This window comes from Odocoileus virginianus, chromosome 13 (assembly GCF_023699985.2).
Source record: "Odocoileus virginianus isolate 20LAN1187 ecotype Illinois chromosome 13, Ovbor_1.2, whole genome shotgun sequence".
NCBI classification, from domain to species: domain Eukaryota; kingdom Metazoa; phylum Chordata; class Mammalia; order Artiodactyla; family Cervidae; genus Odocoileus; species Odocoileus virginianus.
Window position 1 is genome coordinate 27,693 of NC_069686.1, and position 17,747 is coordinate 45,439.

The following is a 17,747-nucleotide window of genomic DNA, read 5'->3' on the forward strand; positions in this document are numbered from 1 at the left end:
TATGCACGTCTTGGCCTAAAGCAGAGGAAGCTGATGAGGAGAAAGATGTGGATGTTCAGAGAGAGGCTGAGACCACGAAGACCTGGAGAGTCTGGGTGAGGGAAGCAGTAGCAGCCTACTTCATCATGACTGGGGCACACCCTGTTTGGCTTCCTAGGGGTCTCCCTGCCCTCATGGGAAATCCCCTTTCCTTAAGTCTCCTTGCAACCAGACACCTCCTCCTGGGGTATAGCTCTGTTCTCAGCTGTGGAGTACAAGGCCCTTATGCTGCCCATTTGGCCCACTGGAGAAAACCAGAGGAACAGGGTGAACGTCTAACAAGGTAAACGCACTGTGCAGAGGCCAAGTGGCAGGTACAGATGGTGATGCTTATGAAATTCCAAGGAGATGTAAATCAGCACAAGTAGGGTGATCAGGGAAGGCTACCTGAAGGAGGCAAGGCTTCAGCTGGACATCAGAAGGCAGGCAGGACCCAGGTAAAAGAGGAAGGGCCCTCAGGTGGGGAGGAGGAGAAGACAGAGTTTGGGATGGAGCTTCTGGCAAGTGGGGAGTCAATGGCTATTTCTAAGTTCTGGGGCTACTGCTTGGAAAAAGGAAGTCATGGTCCTGATGACTTGGGCAGGAAGCACGAAGACCATGTGCCGAACCACACAAGAGGGGCGGCTTTCACAGCCAAGAAACGTATAAAAATGCCTCCTGCACCCCTATGCTAGCTCCAGGGTCCTCCCCCATGAGTCTGCAACATCACCTCTACCCCACAGCCTGCTGTCCCCCATTTCACCTTCCAAGTGCAAGGCACTGTGCTTGTTCACAGGGATTCCTGCCCGTCTTCTCTTCCCTGCCATCTCCTTGCCTCCTGCCTGCTCCCCAGCCTAGCCCAGGAGATCAGCTCCGTGTGAAGTTTACTTAGGATCCACCACAAACCCTGACCAAGAATAAGGGACTCTGCTGGAGGCGCCCACCTCCAAACCAGCCGAGATGCCAAAGCATCAGCACCTAGAAGAACCAGAGCACCTGCAGTGGGGGAAATGACTAGTGCTAGGGTCCACTAAGGTGGACCAGAGACGGTCAGGAGGGTTCCTCTTGCCCTTCATGCCTGTGGGCCTGCTGGGATGCTGCAATGGGAGTGCCTGCATCACAGCCTCCACATTGGCTGCCAGCGCAGGAGACTCGGGTCACCTCCCTGAAGCAGAGAAGGTCAGTGCCACCAGCTCTTGCCAAGTTCTGCTGACTCTGAAAGGCAGGCATCACTTGGAGTGTCCTGGTGAGTCCAGGTATGCGGCATCTCTGCTCGCTTGCGACAGCCTTCCAGCAGGGGGCGCTGCCCTGGTCCCGCGGAAGGGTTCCGGCCGGGGCTACAAGGTGCAGCTTCACCCGGCGTGGTGGCCATAGACGACCGACCTTGTCTGTACTTGGGGTTGCTCTTCCTAGCTGTGAGTCACCCCACATTGGTCCGATTCAGTCAAGTTCACTCAGACGCTAGAGCAGAACTCAGGCATTCCAGCTGGAGATGGTCGAGAGACAGGAAGGAGCCTGTGTGCAGGGAATTCCCGGAATTTGTTTGTTTGGTATTTTTTTAATTTTTTTTTTTCATTTATTTTCATTAGTTGGAGGCTAATTACTTTACAATATTGTAGTGGTTTTTGCCATACATTGACATGAATCAGCCATGGATTTACATGTGTTCCCCATCCAGATTCCCCCTCCCACTTCCCTCCCCACCCCATGCCTGACGCCGGAGAAGGTATGGGAAGCAAAGGTGTGAGGTTAAAAACAAAAGCCAGAATTATCATGTGACACTCAGCAGTGGGACGTTCAAAAACCTCATCTTTGGGATCAGGCTCACACGGGTTTAAACCTCATCTTGGTTCCTTCCTGGCTGGGTTGCTTAACTTCCCTCTGCCTCAGTGTCTACTCTGGAAATGAGGCCAAGAAGAGTATCCACCCAGGTGGTTGTTATGGGGACCAAATAGTGTGTGTGTGTGTAGATACATGATACATATGATATTATACATGCATATATGTAATTTATTTCTGGCTGCACGGGGTCTTTGCTGCTTTGTGGAGGCTTTCTCTAGTTGCAGCCAGGGGGGGCTACTCTTCACTGTGACACACAGCTTTCCATTGTGGAGACTTTTCTTGTTGTGGAATGCTTGGGCTCTAGGGTACAGGGGCTTTCAGATCGTTTCTACAAGGTGGACAGGGCCTGGGACTTAACAAGTGATTGATTGAAAAGTCAAAGTGTTAGTCGCTCAGTCGTGTCCCACTCTCTGTGACCCCATGGAGTGCAGCCCACCAGGCTCCTCTGTCCATGGAATTCTCCAGGCACGAATACTGGAGTGGACAAAAAAAAAAAAAATACTATTGCCATTTCCTTCTCCAGGGGTTCTTCCCAACCCAGGGATCAAACCTGGGTCCCCTGCATTGCAGGCAGATTCTTTACCCTCTGGGCCACCAGGGGACCCCAGGTGACTGATTAACTGACAGTCTTCTCCACCCTCACCCCCTGCCACTCCCCTTGCCTGGTGTCCATTCGTGTCTTCTGACATAAAAGCCAGGCTACTCAGGGCTCACCCTGGGAAGGATGAAGAGAGGAGACAGTCCTGGGTGGCTGGGTTCCCTGTTAAGAAATGGAGATGAATAGATACAGTCCAGTCTCAACAGCACAATGGCACATTGATTCTTTTTAATTTCATATTGGAATATAGTTAATTCACAATGCTGTGTTAGTTTTAGATGTACAGCAAAGTGATTTAGTTATACATATTCATATATCTGGGCTTCCCTGGTGGCTAAGCTGGTAAAGAATCTGCCTGTGTGCAGGAGACCTGGGTTTGATCCCTGGGTTGAGAAGATCCACTGGAGAAGGGATACTCCAGTATTCTGGCCTGCAGAATTCCATGGACTGTATAGTCCATAGGGTCTCAAAAAGTTGGACATGACTGAGCATCTTTCACACATTCATATATCTATTCTTTTTCTGATTCTTTTCCCATTTAGGTTATTACAGAGCATTGAGTATAACTCCTTGTGCTCTACAATAGGTCCTTGTTGATCTGTTTTCCTTTTAGCAGTGTGCATATACCAATCCCATCCTCCCAATTCATCCCTCTCCCCACCTTTCTCCCTTGGCAACCATAAGCCTGCCCTCTAAGCCTGGGAGTCTGTTTTTGTTCTATAAACAAGTCCATCTGCACCATTTTTTTAGATTCCACATATAAGTGACAACCTTTGATATTTGTCTTTCTCTGACTTCACTTAGTATGGTAATCTCTAGGTCCATCAATGTTGCTGCAAATGGCATTATTTCATTCTTTTTTTAAAAAATAGGTGTGCAGTATAATTTACAAGTAGTAAAATTCACTCTTCTTGAATGAACAGTTCTGTTTTGACAGATGTATGTAATAGTGTAACCACCAGCACAAACATTAAATGGGTCATTTTTAACACCTTCACAAAGTTACCCTGTGTCTCATCCCCAGCCCCTAGCAGTCACTGATCTGATTTCTGTTATTTTCTATAGAATGATATAAACATGGAATTCTTACAGTATGTAGCCTTTTAAAACTGGCTTTTTCATTCAACATGAAGCTTTTCAAATTTATCCGTGTTGATGTGTATATCAGTAGTTTCTTTCTGTTGCTGAGTAGTTTCCATATACCGAAGTACCACATATTGTTATCTGTTTGCCTGTTATAGGCTATTATTAAATAAAACTGCTAGCACACTCACACACAGGGTTTTGTGTGGGTATATGTTTTCTTTCCGTGTAGGCAAATATCTAGGAATGGGATTGCTGAGTCATATGGTAAGTACATGTTTACTTTAGAAAAAAAAAAGAGTGAAAGCAAAACTGTTATCAAAAGTGGCTTATACCATTTTGCATTCCCACCAGCAACATTTTGTTATTGTTCAGTTGCTAAGTTGTGTCCGACTCTGCAACCCCGTGGACTGTAGCACACCAAGCTCCTCTGTCCTCCATTATCTCTTGGAGTTTGCTCAAATTCATGTCCATTGAATTGGTGATGCTATCTAACCATCTCATCCTAACAGAAGCAGAAGAGCTTAAGAAGAGGTGGCAAGAATACATGGAAGAACCCTACAGAAAAGTTCTCAATGATCTGGACAACCATGGTGTGGTCACTCACCTAGAGCTGGACATCCTGGAGTGTGAAGTCAAGTGGGCCTTAGGAGGCATTACTACAAACAAAGCTAGTGGAGGTGATGGAATTCCAGCTGAGCTATTTAAAATCCTAAAAGATGATGCTGTGAAAGTGCTGCACTCAGTATGTCAGCAAATTTGGAAAACTTACAACATACACATGTTCTAGTTGCTCTGCATCCTCCCCAGCATTTGGTGTGGTCAGTTCTTTGGGTTTTGTTTTTTAACTTTTAGCTATTCTAGTAGGTGTGTTGCAGTTTAACATTATAGCATGAATTTTTACTTCCCTAATTACTAATGATGATAAGCATCATTTTCATGTGCTTACCTGATGTTTATATATCTTCTTTTGGTTATGTGATGGTTTAAATCTTTGACCTATTTTTTATATTGAGTTTTGAGAATTTTTATACATTCTGGCACTAAGTCTTCTGTCACATAAATAAAATTTTCTTTCTGTCAATGGTTTGTCTTTTATTACTTAACAATGTCTTTTCATGAGCAAATGTTTTAAATTTTGATGAAGTCCAATTATCAACATTTTTTGTGGTTTTTGTTTTTGTATCCTACCTAAGAAATCTCTGCCTCAGATCATGTAGCTCACAAAGGCTTTCTCTTATGTTTTCTTTTAGAAGCTTTATGGTTTTAGATTTTGCATTTTGATCTCTAACACATTTGGAATTTATTAATTTTTATATATAGTGTGAGGCATGGATTAGTGCTTTAATTTTTTTCTCTATATGGATATCGAGTTGTTCCAGCAGCATTTGTGACAAACTCTATCACTTTCCCATCGGTGTCATCACTTGATATTTTGTTAAAAATCAACTACCCATATATACATGTGTCTATATCTGCACTCTATTCTATTTTTTAAAAAGATTTTATTTATTTTTGTCTATGCCAGCTCTTTGCTGCTTTTCGTGGGCTTTCTCTAGTTGTGGCAGGTGGTGGCTCCTCTTGGTGCAGAGCTCCAACTTCACTTAGTTGCAGGACGTGGCCACAGTAGCCCTGCAGCACGTGGAACCCTTTCACACCAGGGATCAAACCCATGTCCCTTGCACTGGCAGGCGGATTCTTATATACTACGCCACCAGGTAAGTCTACATTTTATTCTATTGATCTATCAGTTCCTCCTTACGCCTGCATCATATTGTCTTAATTTCTCGGTCACTGTTACAAGACTACTGAATGATGAAATCAGGTAGTGTAAATCCTCCAGCTTTGTTCTTTTTCAAAATTATTTTGGCTATTGTAGGTCCTTTGTATTTTTACACACATTTTAGAACCAGCTTGTCAATTCCTATCTAAAGAATGCTTGCGGGAATTTTGATTGGGGTTGAGTTGGCTCTATAGAACAATATGGGCAGAAGAGACATCTCAACACTGAGTCTTCTGATCTATTAGCATGGTATTTCTATTTTTTTAAAGGTCTTTGTCAATTTGTTGCAAAAGTTTGATAGTTTTCAGTGTACAGGTCTTAAATATATTCTGTTAAATTTATCCCTACTTAAGTCATGCTTCTTTTAAGATTTATTTATTTTCAGCTGTACTGGGTCTTTGTTACTATGGGCTCTCTCTAGTTGCGGTGTGTGGGCCCTCATTGTGGTGGCTTCTCTTGTTGTGGAGCATGGGCTCCAGGGCACCCACTTTCAGTGGCTCATGGGCTTCCCAGGCGGCTCAGACAGTAAGGAATCTGCCTGCAATGCAGGGACCTGGTTTCCATCCCTGGGTTGGGAAGATCCCCTGGAGGAGGGCACAGCAACCCAGTCCAGTATACTTGCCTGGAGAATCCCATGGACAGAGGAGCCTGGTGGGCTACAGCCCATGGGGTCGCAAAGAGCTGGACTCGGCTGAGCAGCTGAGCGCAGCACAAAGCACATGGGCTTTGTGACACACAGGCTTAGTCGCTCTGTAGCATGTGGGATATTCTTGGACCAGGAATCAAACCCCTGTCTCCTGCATTGGCAGGTGGATTCTTAACAACTGGACCACAGGGAAGCACTTATGTTTTTAAAATGCTATTATAAATGGAATTCTAAAGATTACAATTTGCAATTGTTGGTTGCTAGTATATAGAAATACAATTGATTTTTTAATATGGAGACTTTTTTTCAGTTTTATTGAGATACAGTTAACATATAACATTATATTAGTTTAAGGTATACAACATGATCTGACATATGTATGCAGTACAAAATGATAACCACAATAAGTTTAGTAACCATCTATCACCCCATCTAGTTATAATTTTTTTCTTGTGATGAGAACTTTTAAGATCTAATCTCACTGCAACTTTCATACATGCAATACAGCATTGTTAACTATAGGTACCATGCTCCACATTACATCCCCAGAACTCATTTATCTTATAACTGACCTCCTTCACCCATTTCCACCCCCATTGCTTCTGACCAACCTGTTTCCTTAATCTGTGACTTGTTCCTTTTTAATTTCACACATTATACACTATTTACCTTGAAGCTGAGTTCTTGATCCTGCAAGCATTTGCTATTGTGAACAACCAACCCAGTTTGTCCGGGATTCTCTTTATTTTAGCAGTAAAAGTCCTACATCAGGTAAACTGTTCCCTGGGATGAGAAAATTCCAAGTTTTCAGTAATGGGCACAGAAGGTTGGGGGAAAGGTATGAGAGGGTAACAGGCAGGAAGGCCAGGGGTCTCCAAATGGAGGAAAGAGGCTGCAGGTGCCAGACATTTTATCTCTCTTAAGAAACAAACCAGCGATATGTTGTTCCTTCTCTATACAAATTTAAAAGGAGTTTTCTCTCAACATGCTGTGTGGCCATGACACCTGGTCTCACCTGAAGCTAACTACTCTCAAACCTTGAGTTAACCAATACATTTCTTTTTTGTATGGAAATGTTGTCTTAAGATATGTTAATGAATCCCAGACTCTATCTTCAAGTTGATTCCGCCAAATGGCCTAACTTACTTACTCAGGTATTGTTCCCCTAATCTATGTAAACGAAACTATTTGTTGGTATTCTGCCCTTCTCAGTCGTTTTATGGCCAGGGATGAATTATCTGGTGCCACTCTAAATTTTATGACATTCCTTTCTTTTCATTAACAGACTGTGAGTGACTATATAACATACAGCTAAAGACTAGGAGGGGGGTACTCTTTTGCCCCCTTCTGATGCCTATGTCAGAGCTTTCTCTATCTCCTTTATACTTTAATAAAACTTTATTACACAAAAGCTCTGAGCGATCCAGCCTCGTCTCTGGCCCCGGATTGAATTCGTCTTCTCCGGAGGCCAAGAATCCTGGCGTCTTATCGTTCAGCAACAACCTTTCAGGTACAAGCCCCAAAGGTGACCCCTAAAAGAGAGGCTGAAAGTCATATGGGTTTTAGTACCAAATGGACATGGCACTTTCCCTAGTTTCAACTGCTGCTGATGGCAACCACAATTTGCAGTTCCTGATAATGGATCATTCATTATAACCATGCTTCCCAACCCAGGGATTCAACTCAAGTGCACTGTAATCTAATGCATGAACATCCACTTTGCCTGTGAACTGACTGTTGTGATTTGTGTTGAGACAGTGCTGGTTCAATTTTTAACATGGTGAATATTGTGGCCATGTTTTTTAATAGTTCAGTTGATGAAAATGAGAATGATGACAATACCAATCAGTGCCAGCAGGAACCAGACATGATGATCATTTAGAAGTCTAAACAACTGTAACGTTAAAAAATTACATTTGTTTATTTATTTGGCTGCACTGGTACCAGTTGTGCTACACAGGTGCTCTGGCGCAGTGTGCAGGCTTAGTTGCCCCATGGCATGTGGAATATTAGTTTCCCGATTGTGGATTGAACTCACGTCTCTTGCATTGGAAGGTGGACCACCAGGAAAACCCCTATCTGTGTTACTTTACTGACTACTGGCATAACATATACACCTGGTTTAGAGTGGTAAATCAAAAGGGGCACCCCTCACAATATGCAGAAAAGAATTTGAGGTTGGGCATGGTTGAGAAGGGCTTCCCAGGTGGCTCAAGGCAACCCACTCCAGTATTCTTGCCTGGAGAATCCTATGGATAGAGAAGCCTGGTGGGATACAGTCCATAGGGTCGCAAAGAGTTGGACATGACTGAAGCAACTAAGCATACATGCAAGCTCATGGTTGAGAAAGGAACGTAAAAGTAGAAACTGATATTCACAACTCTTCAATGAGACAGCCAAGGGCTTCTAAATTAATCAAAATCATTTTTTTCAGTGTCCCCCAACCAATTCACAGTTGGATATAGTGGCCACTGGAGGAAAAATGCTAACTTCAGACTATACTACAAATCTACAGTAACCAAAACAGTATGGCCCTGGCACAAATATAGACATAAATCAGTGAAACAGTATAGAGAGCTCAGAAATAAACCCATTCACTTATGGTCAATTAAGTTCTTACCTGCTGAGTGTCTTACAAAATTGTCCACAGCACAACTATTGGAGTGTGGGTTGTTTCCTGGGATACCGAGGCTTTCATGATAAAAGGTGTGGTGACTTCTGTTTCCTCAAAACATGCAAAAGCATTTAATAAGTCACTTGAGTTTCTAGAAATGGAAGAAGATGATCCTCTGCAGACATGTGCCTACAAGACAGCTCTCACTGTGGTCAGTCATAGACCACAGTTAACCTGCCATAGATGTGAACAGATTTATATAGACTGGATCAACAACAAAGTCCTACTGTATAGCATAAGGAACTATATTCAATATCCTGTGATAAACCATAATGGAAAAGAATATGAAAAAGAATATATATACAAAACTGAGTCACTTTGCTGTAGAGAATTAATACAACATTGTAAATCAACTATACTTCAATTTAAAAAAAAAACTTAGTCTTCTACAAAACCATCTTTTCAAAGTGTGGGACAAGAATGATGACTTTCTCTAACATGCGGATAGATTGAGAATGGAGAAAAGGGTTGCAAGCAGAAATCCCTAAACTGTTCTCTAAAACTGTCTGATCTTTGAAGAGGCCATTCAGACACCAAAAATTGGTGAGCTGACTGCACCTGATTTGCTCAATGTGATAGTAGGTAGTAACAAAAACTCATATAATGAAAAATGACTCAGTCTGGGGGAAATAAAACAAACATCACCAGAAAAGGACAGTCAGTTTAATCAGGACTTGATCATTTCTTTACTAAAACTGGAAATTATTTGTCATTCAACTTTAATTTCCCAAGTTCAGATATCATTGGGCTTTAAAACCATTTTTCCTAAGAAACAGAGGTTTAGCTTATGACATCCAGAGTGCTTCAAAATGTTTAAAAAGAAGGCTATTTTAGACATGGATGGCCTACATACTGAATTTATAGATGTAAAGGAACTCACAAACAGCTGGTCTACCAAAATCAGCCTGTAGGTACAAAGTGGATGCACATTTTTGGAGAGCTGGAAACTAATCCCTACAGTCTAAAAACCTGCTGTTGTTAGTAAGACCCTAAGTATTCCATGCTCAAATGATTTGGTTGAGAGGACTGTTAGCTTGGTGCTATTACATTGAACTGACAGCCGGAATCAGCATAAAATTGGCTTAATAACAGCAGAGTTGCAAGTCAAAGAATTTTATGTTCAACCACATTCAGTTTGATCACTACATAAAGGAAGTGTTCTCTAAAGGCTGCAGGCAAGGACATAGAGGTAAAAAGTGCTTTGTATCATAGGACAGCAATGTCACTGTTATTTTTTAAATTAAATATTGGTAATTAGTCCTATTATATTTGCTTTCTTTTTTTTTAAAGTCTTATATGTATCTTTTTTTAAAAATTAATTTTTGTACAGCAGTTTTAGGTTCACAGCAAAATCCAGGGGGGAGTACAGGCACTTCCCATATACCCCCCACCCCCACACATGCATAGCCTCCCCCATTATGTACATATCAGACATAGTGGTACAATTGCTACTATGAACCCGCATTGACACATCATCAGCTTAAGCCCAGAGTTTACATTAAATTCACTGTTGATGTTGTGCTTCACCTATTCATCCCCGTCACTAGCTCCACCCCCAACTCCTGGAAGCTACTAATCTTTTCATTCTTCTCATAGTTCTGCTTTTTTCCAGAATGTCATAAAGTTGCAATCATACAGTACATAACCTTTCATATATATGTATTTTAACACAAAATTTAAGTAACCCATAATGGATTAAAATAAATTGCCCTATCAGAGGACGGAAACATTATAAAACTATTTGTATATTTCTTTCTCATACATATTATTTGTTTAATTCGTCCTACTATGAATTATTGTCATTGTGACTAGTCCTATTGTTTAAACAATAGCGCTTATGTAACAGAAAAGTAAATACAGAATATATAATTTCAAATTATATATTTTCATATTTTTGATATTTTAATAATGTGTAATTCTAATATGTATCATTTCAAATAAGTGATTTGGTCATTTTCTATATTAATACACAAAGCGTAGAATATTTTTACATATTACTAAAGTGAAAGTGACGTCGCTCAGTCGAGTCCGACTCTTTGCGACCCCATGAACTGTAGCCCACTAGGCTCCTCTGTCCATGGATTTTCCAGGCAACAGTATTGGAGTGGGTTGACTATGGGTGTAACAACGTCATTTTTTACCTATTCCATTATTACGGGTTTGGACGATCTGATACGCCTGTGCCCCAGGTGGGATCCCTAACACTGGTTTGCTCCACTACAAGTCCACCTCCTCCTGTCCCCGGGCGCTGTTTAAACCCCAGGGATCCAGAGCCTTCTGACACCTGGTCGCTGCCCCCCAGGGGCTCACAGTTTGGTGACGAAGCCAGACACAAAACAGTCAGGCGGAGAAGGTGCCCGGAAGGGTGCCCTGGCCGCCCTGGGGCGGACCCTAACTAGCTCCTAGCAGGCCCGGTGGGAAGGCTGCCTGGAGGAGACCAGCCGGAGTTGGACCGCGGGGTAAAAGGCCGGGACGGGGGCGTGTGATCCGGTGGGCGGAGCCGCAGCCAGAGCCTCTCCTCACCCAGGACTGGCTCCTAGGGACCTGCGCAACAGCTCCGGGTCGCCGACCCTTGCGCTCTGGGTGTTAAGCGCCTGAGTTGCGCCAGGGGGGGGTCGTAGTCCTTCCGGGCCCAGGCTCTAGCGCGGCCACTGCGCCCGGCCACGCGGGTTGCCCGGCCCCACAGAGGTCAGGATCCTGCAAAGCTGCTCCTGCGCCCCGGCCCGCGCCGCTCCGACTCCGGCGCGGCCGCCGCCACGCCCCTACCTCCACCAGCCGTGCCGCCCGCCCGGCGCCCCGCTGCCGGGCCGAGGCGTGTGCTGGATGCACGCCTGCAGCTGAGTCAGCCTGTGAGTCAGCGCCCCCTGACCGCCGGCCGCTGCGTCTGGGCTGCAGTTGAGGACCAGCGCGGGGAGCCGGGGAGGAACGAGGGATGGGGGAGGAGGAGAGAGCGGGAAGGAGAGCCGCTTCCAAAGCAGGGGTCTGCAGCCCACGGCCTGCAGGCTGTCCCGTGTTTTTGTTCAACCCAGAAGCTAAAAATGACTTTTACATTTTTAATGAGTTTGAAGTACCAAAAAAATGATTTTGTGACAAACAAAATTACATAAAATTCAAACCTCAGCGTCCATGAAAAGTTTTATTGGGCCAGCAGTGCGCATTTGTTTATGTATTGTCCGTGGCTGCTTTGCACGACAGCTGCAGAGCTGAGCACTCGTGAGGCGCTGCGTGGACCCCAGAGCCAAGGCTCTTCACGCTCCCCACTTTCACAGGAGGCGCGCTCAGCCCCGGCTGTTGAGGAGGTCACTCGGTTTGCAGAGAGCAAGTCCTGGGCTGGGGGTGGGGAGGGCAAACTCCGGCCCGAGGGGGATTACCACCCTGGGAAGCTTTCCAGCCCAGCTGAGCTGCCTTAGGGTTTGTCAGCAGGCGGGAGAGCCTCCAGACCTCTGCGGTTGAACTTGCTAGGTTCTGGGACAGAGGGCTCCCGGCTGCAACCCTGGAAACCAGGTTTGTCCCACACCACCCCTGGGAACCCTAACTGCGCTGTAGCAGGGTCCCCCGTGGGGCCACAGACTCCCAGCTGAGTGGTCTTTGCTCCTGGTTACCCATTAACTGGCTAGTCCTCATGTAAAATTTCAAGGAAGTCAGGCCTGCATGTTTATTGCCAGGTGGATCCCTGGTGATGACCTACCCTATCACTTGTGGCCTGGGGAAAAGAGTCTGGGTGAACCTTTATGACCGCTGTGGCTCAAGGCAGTGTTTTTCAAACTTTAAAAAAAAAAATTCAACCCTCAGTAAGAAACATATTTTACATGGTAACAAGTTTCACAAAACTACCCTTAATACAGTGATGCATTCTTGCCATTGTCAATTCCTTTCTGTCTCCTCCATCTCTCTTGAAAGAAAAGCTTCCTAGTAGATAGATATATTTTTACAGAGACTATTGAGGAAAGTCTCAAACACAGAAAAGTAGAGTAATATAATCGGCTTTCATGTACCAGTCCCTGAGCTTCAAGAATAAAGTTTTGTCCAACTTGTTTCATCTCTTCCCCTCCTTTTTTCCAAGAATATCTTTCCTATTTTTCAAAAATTATGATCATGAAAAACAAAATGATCATGAAACACTAAATTGATATTTTGACCTACTAATAGATTGCAGCCTGTTGCATGTTGGTGCAAGTCCCTTCAGTCGTGTCCAACTGTTTGTGACCCTATGGACTACAGGACACCAAGCTCTTCTATCCATGAAATTCTCCAGGCAAGAATACTGGAGTGCGTTGCCATGCGCTCCTCCAGGGGATCTTCCCGAACCAGGGATTGACCTGCATCTCTTATATCTCCTGCGTTGCAGGTGGATTCTTTACTGCTGAGTCACAGGGGAAGCCCTGCAACCTATTAGTGCAACATAAATGTGTTTGATGGCATCCAGACATATCTGTCTCTTCACTTTTCAGTTCAAAGCACAGCAGCAGGAAAGGTCCTCCTTCACCTACTGGAGGAGGCTTCTGGCTCTCAGTCTCCATGACCCTCCTTGACTTCCTTTGACCGAATCAGAGCCCCCAGCCTCTATGGGCAATAAATACACGTACCTGTTTCTTATTATCTCATGTGCATTAAATTCTTGGTATATAACTGTGATAACCTGGGAGGGCAAGGACTCCAGAAATACATTTGCTTCATTGACTATGCTAAAGCCTTTGACTGTGTGGATCACAACAAAATGTGGAAAATTCTTAAAGAGATGAGAATACCAGACCACCTTCCCTGCCTCCTGAGAAACCTGTGTGCAGGTCCAGAAGCAACAGTTAGAACCGGACTGGTTCCAAATCGTAAAGGAGTACGTCAAGGTCAAGGCTGTATATTGTCACCCTGCTTATTTAACTTATACGCAGAGTACCTCATGCAAAAAGCACAAGCTAGATTCAAGACTGCCGGGAGAAATATCAGTAACCTCAGATATGCAGATGACACCACCGTTATGGCAGAAAGCAAAGAGAAACTAAAGAACCTTTAGATGAAGGTAAAACAGGAGACTGAAAAAGCTGGCTCAAAACTCAGCATTCAAAAAACGAAGATCATGGCATCCGGTCCCATCCCCTCATGGCAAATAAATGGGGAAACAATGGAAACAGTGACAGACTTTGTATTCTTGGGCTCCAAAATCACTGCAGATGGTGAGTGCAGCCATGAAATTTAAAGGCACCTGCTCCTTGGAAGAAAAGCTCTGACCAACCTAGAAAGCATATTAAAAAGCAGAGACATTAATTTGCCAACAAAGGTATATATAGTCAAAGCTATGGTTTTTCCAGTAGTCATGTATGGATGTGAGAGTTGGACTACAAGGAAAGTTGAGCACAGAAGAATTGATGCTTTTGACCTGTGGTGGTGGAGAAGACTCTTGAGAGTCCATTGGACTGCAAGGAGATCAAACTGAAACCGTTTACCTCAGATTAGCACATGAACCCAGCCAAAACCCACGGTACCTGGTTTCAGGACCTAATGAAGCTCATATTCTTGATGTCTCATCGCAGAAAGAATTCAGTGAGAGACAAAGTAATAGGTTCAGTTCAGTCACTCAGTCATGTCCAACTTTTTGCAACCCCATAGACTGCAGCAAGCCACCTTCCCTGTCCATCATCAACTCCTAGAGCTTACTCAAACTCATGCCATCCAACGATCTCAACCTCTGTTGTCCCCTTCTCTTCCCACCTTCAATCTTCCCCAGCATCAGGGTCTTTTCCACTGAGTCAGTTCTTTGTATCAGGTGGCCAAAGTATTGGAGTTTCAGCTTCAACATCAATTCTTCCAATGAATATTCAGGACTGATTTCCTTTAGGATGGACTGGTTGGATCTCCTTGCAGTCCAAGGGACCCTCAAGAGTCTTCTCCAACACCACAGTTCCAAAAGCATCAGTTCTTAAGCACTTAGCTTTCTTTATAGTCCAACTCTCACATCCATACATGACTACTGGAAAAACCAAAACTTTGACTAGGTGGACCTTTGTTGGCAAACTAATGTCTCTGCTTTTTAATATGCTTTCTAGGTTGGTCATAGCTTTTCTTCCAAGGAGGAAGTGTCTTTGAATTTTGTGGCTACAGTCACCATCTGCAGTGATTTTGGAGCCCAAAAATAAAGTCTCTCACTGTTCTTACAATACACAGAAGTGATAGGTAGGAAGTGGATTTATTCAGACTCAGAGAGAAGCACATTCCACAGAGTGTGGGCATTGCAGGGGGTGAGTGTGGCTGCAAAATGTGGCGTGGTTAGGTTTCATAGGCTGACTAATTTCATATGCTAATGAGTGGGAGGATTAGTCCATCTATTTTGGAGAAGGGGTAGAGATTCCCAGTAAATGGGCCATGGCCCACTCCTTGGTCTTTTGACAGTGTCTTAGAATTGTCTTGGTGCCTCTGGGTGTGTCATTTCCCTTGCTGATTGAGGATCAAGGTCTAGTCTTGTCTGCCATCTTGGTTCCATTTGATTCCAATCCATTTATGTTGTGTCCTTGGGCTATGTCATTCTTTCAAAAGTTGTTTCCTTAAGGTTACAAAGTCAGTCAATCCCTAAAGGAAATCAATCCTGAATATTTATTGGAAGGACAGGTCCTGAAGCTGAAGCTTCAGTATCTTGGCCACCTGATGCAAAGAGCCAACTCATTAGAAAAGATGCTGATGCTGGGAAAGATGGAAGGCAAGAGGAGAAGCGGACGTCAGAGGACGAGTTGGTTAGATGGCATCACTGACTCAATGGACATGAGTTTGAGTAAGCTCCAGCAGTTGGTGAAGGACAGGGAAGGCTGGTGTGCTGCAGTCCATGGAGTCAAAAAGAGGTGGACATGACTGAGCAACTGAATAACAACCTGGGAGGGACGGCAGGGAGGTAGGGTTGGGGGAAGAAGGAGCTGGAGATAGGAAGAAGACTTTTCACTGTTGTGTTTGAATTTTGTTGCATGTATATACTTTAAAATTTTTATTTAAAGATATTTCAAAATTACACAAAGGTGTCAGGAACAAATGTAACACCACTAAGTCCATATACTCAGCCTTCCTCCCCTCCCCACAGACAACTCCAGCTAGCCTCTGTACTGCCCAGTGGGAGTGGATGAAGCCAAAGAAATAGCAATCAGGGCAGCCCTGAGTTGAAAGTTATTTGCTATCTTGTAGGCTGCCCCCTCCCAACACTGTCTGCCAGCACCCAGTCTTTTTATTTTGAAAATCCCACGTGTCATTTGCTTGTCATTTCTCCTTGGTCTCCTCCCATCTGGGACAGTTCCTCAGTCTTTGTCCCTGGGGCAGTTATTTTGTAAGATATTCCTCATTTTGGGTTTGTCTGATGGGTTTTTGGTTTTTTTTTTTTTTTCGTTACTAGATTGAAGTTATGCGTTTTAGGCAAGAATACCACAGAAGTGATGGTGTGCCTGTCTCAGGATACCACATCAGGTGTTGTGTCTAATGATTGCTCTTTGCTTTTATTATACTTCACTTATGTTGCAATTTTGTTTTTAAACAAATTGAAGGTTTGTGGCAACCCTGCATCAGGCAGGTCTGTTGCACCATTTTTCCAACAGCATTTGCTTACTTTGTGTCCCTGTCTCACATTGTAGCAGTTCTCACTTTTTTTTTTTTTTTATATTTGGTACGGTTGTCTGTGATCAGTGACCTTTCATGTTCCTACTACCTCTCACTGAAGCTTCAGAAGATAGTCAGCACTCTTTACAATAAAGTATCTTTAAGGTATGGACATTGTTTTATTAGACATGGTGCTATTGCAAACTTAATAGACTAAAGTATAGTGTAAACATAACTTTTATAGGCACTGGGAAAATAAAGTGTGACTTGCTTTATTGCAATATTTGCTTTGTTGCAGCAGTCTGGAACCCAACCCAAAACATCTCCCATGTATGCCTGTAATAGTCATGGTAACTTTAACTTTGATTACTTAAATGTCTCCTTGAGATTTCTCCGCTGTTACTGTTTTCCTTTGTAATTAATAAACATCCTGTGGGGAGAAGCTTTATGACTATATAAATATCCTGTTTCTCATGCTACTTTTCCCCCTCTAAGTTTAGATTAGATCATACTTGTTTGCAACAATTATTACTATAGTTTTTACCAAAGAGTGGTTTTTCTAAATATTACTATTATTCTTTCTACATTGGTTCATTGGAATTCTGCTGTAAAGAAAGAGCTGTCTCTTTCCCTCATTTATTTATGTATTCCATTATTCTATATTTGTATGGACTTTTGAGTGTCTATTTCATATTATGGGTTATCAGTTCAGTTCAGTCACTCAGTCATGTCCAACTCTTTGTGACCCCATGGACTGCAGCACACCAAGCCTCCCTGTCCATCACCAACTCCTCGAGTTTACTCAAACTCATGTCTGTTGAGCAGGTGATGCCATCCAACCATTTCACCCTCTGTCATTCCCTTCTTCTGCCTCCAGTTTTTCCCAGCATCAGAGTCTTTTCCAGTGAGTCAGTTCTTTGAAACAGGTGGCCAAAGTATTGTAGCTTCAGCTTCAGCATCAGTCCTTCCAATGAATATTCAGGACTGATTTCATTTAGGATTGACTGGTTGGATCTCTTTGTAGTCCAAGAAACTCCCAAGAGTCTTCCCCAATACCACAGTTCAAAAGCATCAATTTTTCAGCGCTCAGCTTTCTTTATAGTCCAACTGTCACATCCATTCCTGACTACTGGAAAAACCATAGCTTTGACTAGATGGACCTTTGTCAGCAAACTAATGTCTCTGCTTGTTAATATGCTGTCTAGGTTGGTCATAGCTTTTCTTCCAAGGAGCGTCTTTTAATTTCATGGCTGTACTCACCATCTGCAGTGATTTTGGAGCCCCAGAAAATAAAGTCTGTCACTGTTTCCACTGTTTCCCTATCTATTTGCCATGAAGTGATGGGACCAGATGGCATGATCTTTGTTTTCTGAATGCTGAGTTTTAAGCCAACTTTTCACTCTCCTCTTTCACTTTCATCAAGAGGCTCTTTAGTTCTTCTTCACTTTCTGCCATAAGGGTGGTGTCATCTGCATATCTGAGGTTATTGATACTTCTCCTGGCAATCTTGATTCCAGCTTGTGCTTCCTCCAGCCCA

At 43.5% G+C, this 17,747-nt stretch overlaps 1 long non-coding RNA gene across 1 annotated transcript; it reads right to left on the minus strand.

Annotated features, from left to right (window-relative positions):
- Window positions 1-1,729: 1,729 nt before the first annotated feature.
- LOC139037982 (uncharacterized) lies at window positions 1,730-11,053 on the minus strand. Its single transcript, XR_011490888.1, has 3 exons — window positions 10,786-11,053; window positions 8,591-8,688; window positions 1,730-2,620 (listed from the first exon to the last, which is right to left on the minus strand). It is a non-coding gene; the product is annotated as an uncharacterized lncRNA (long non-coding RNA).
- Window positions 11,054-17,747: the final 6,694 nt, after the last annotated feature.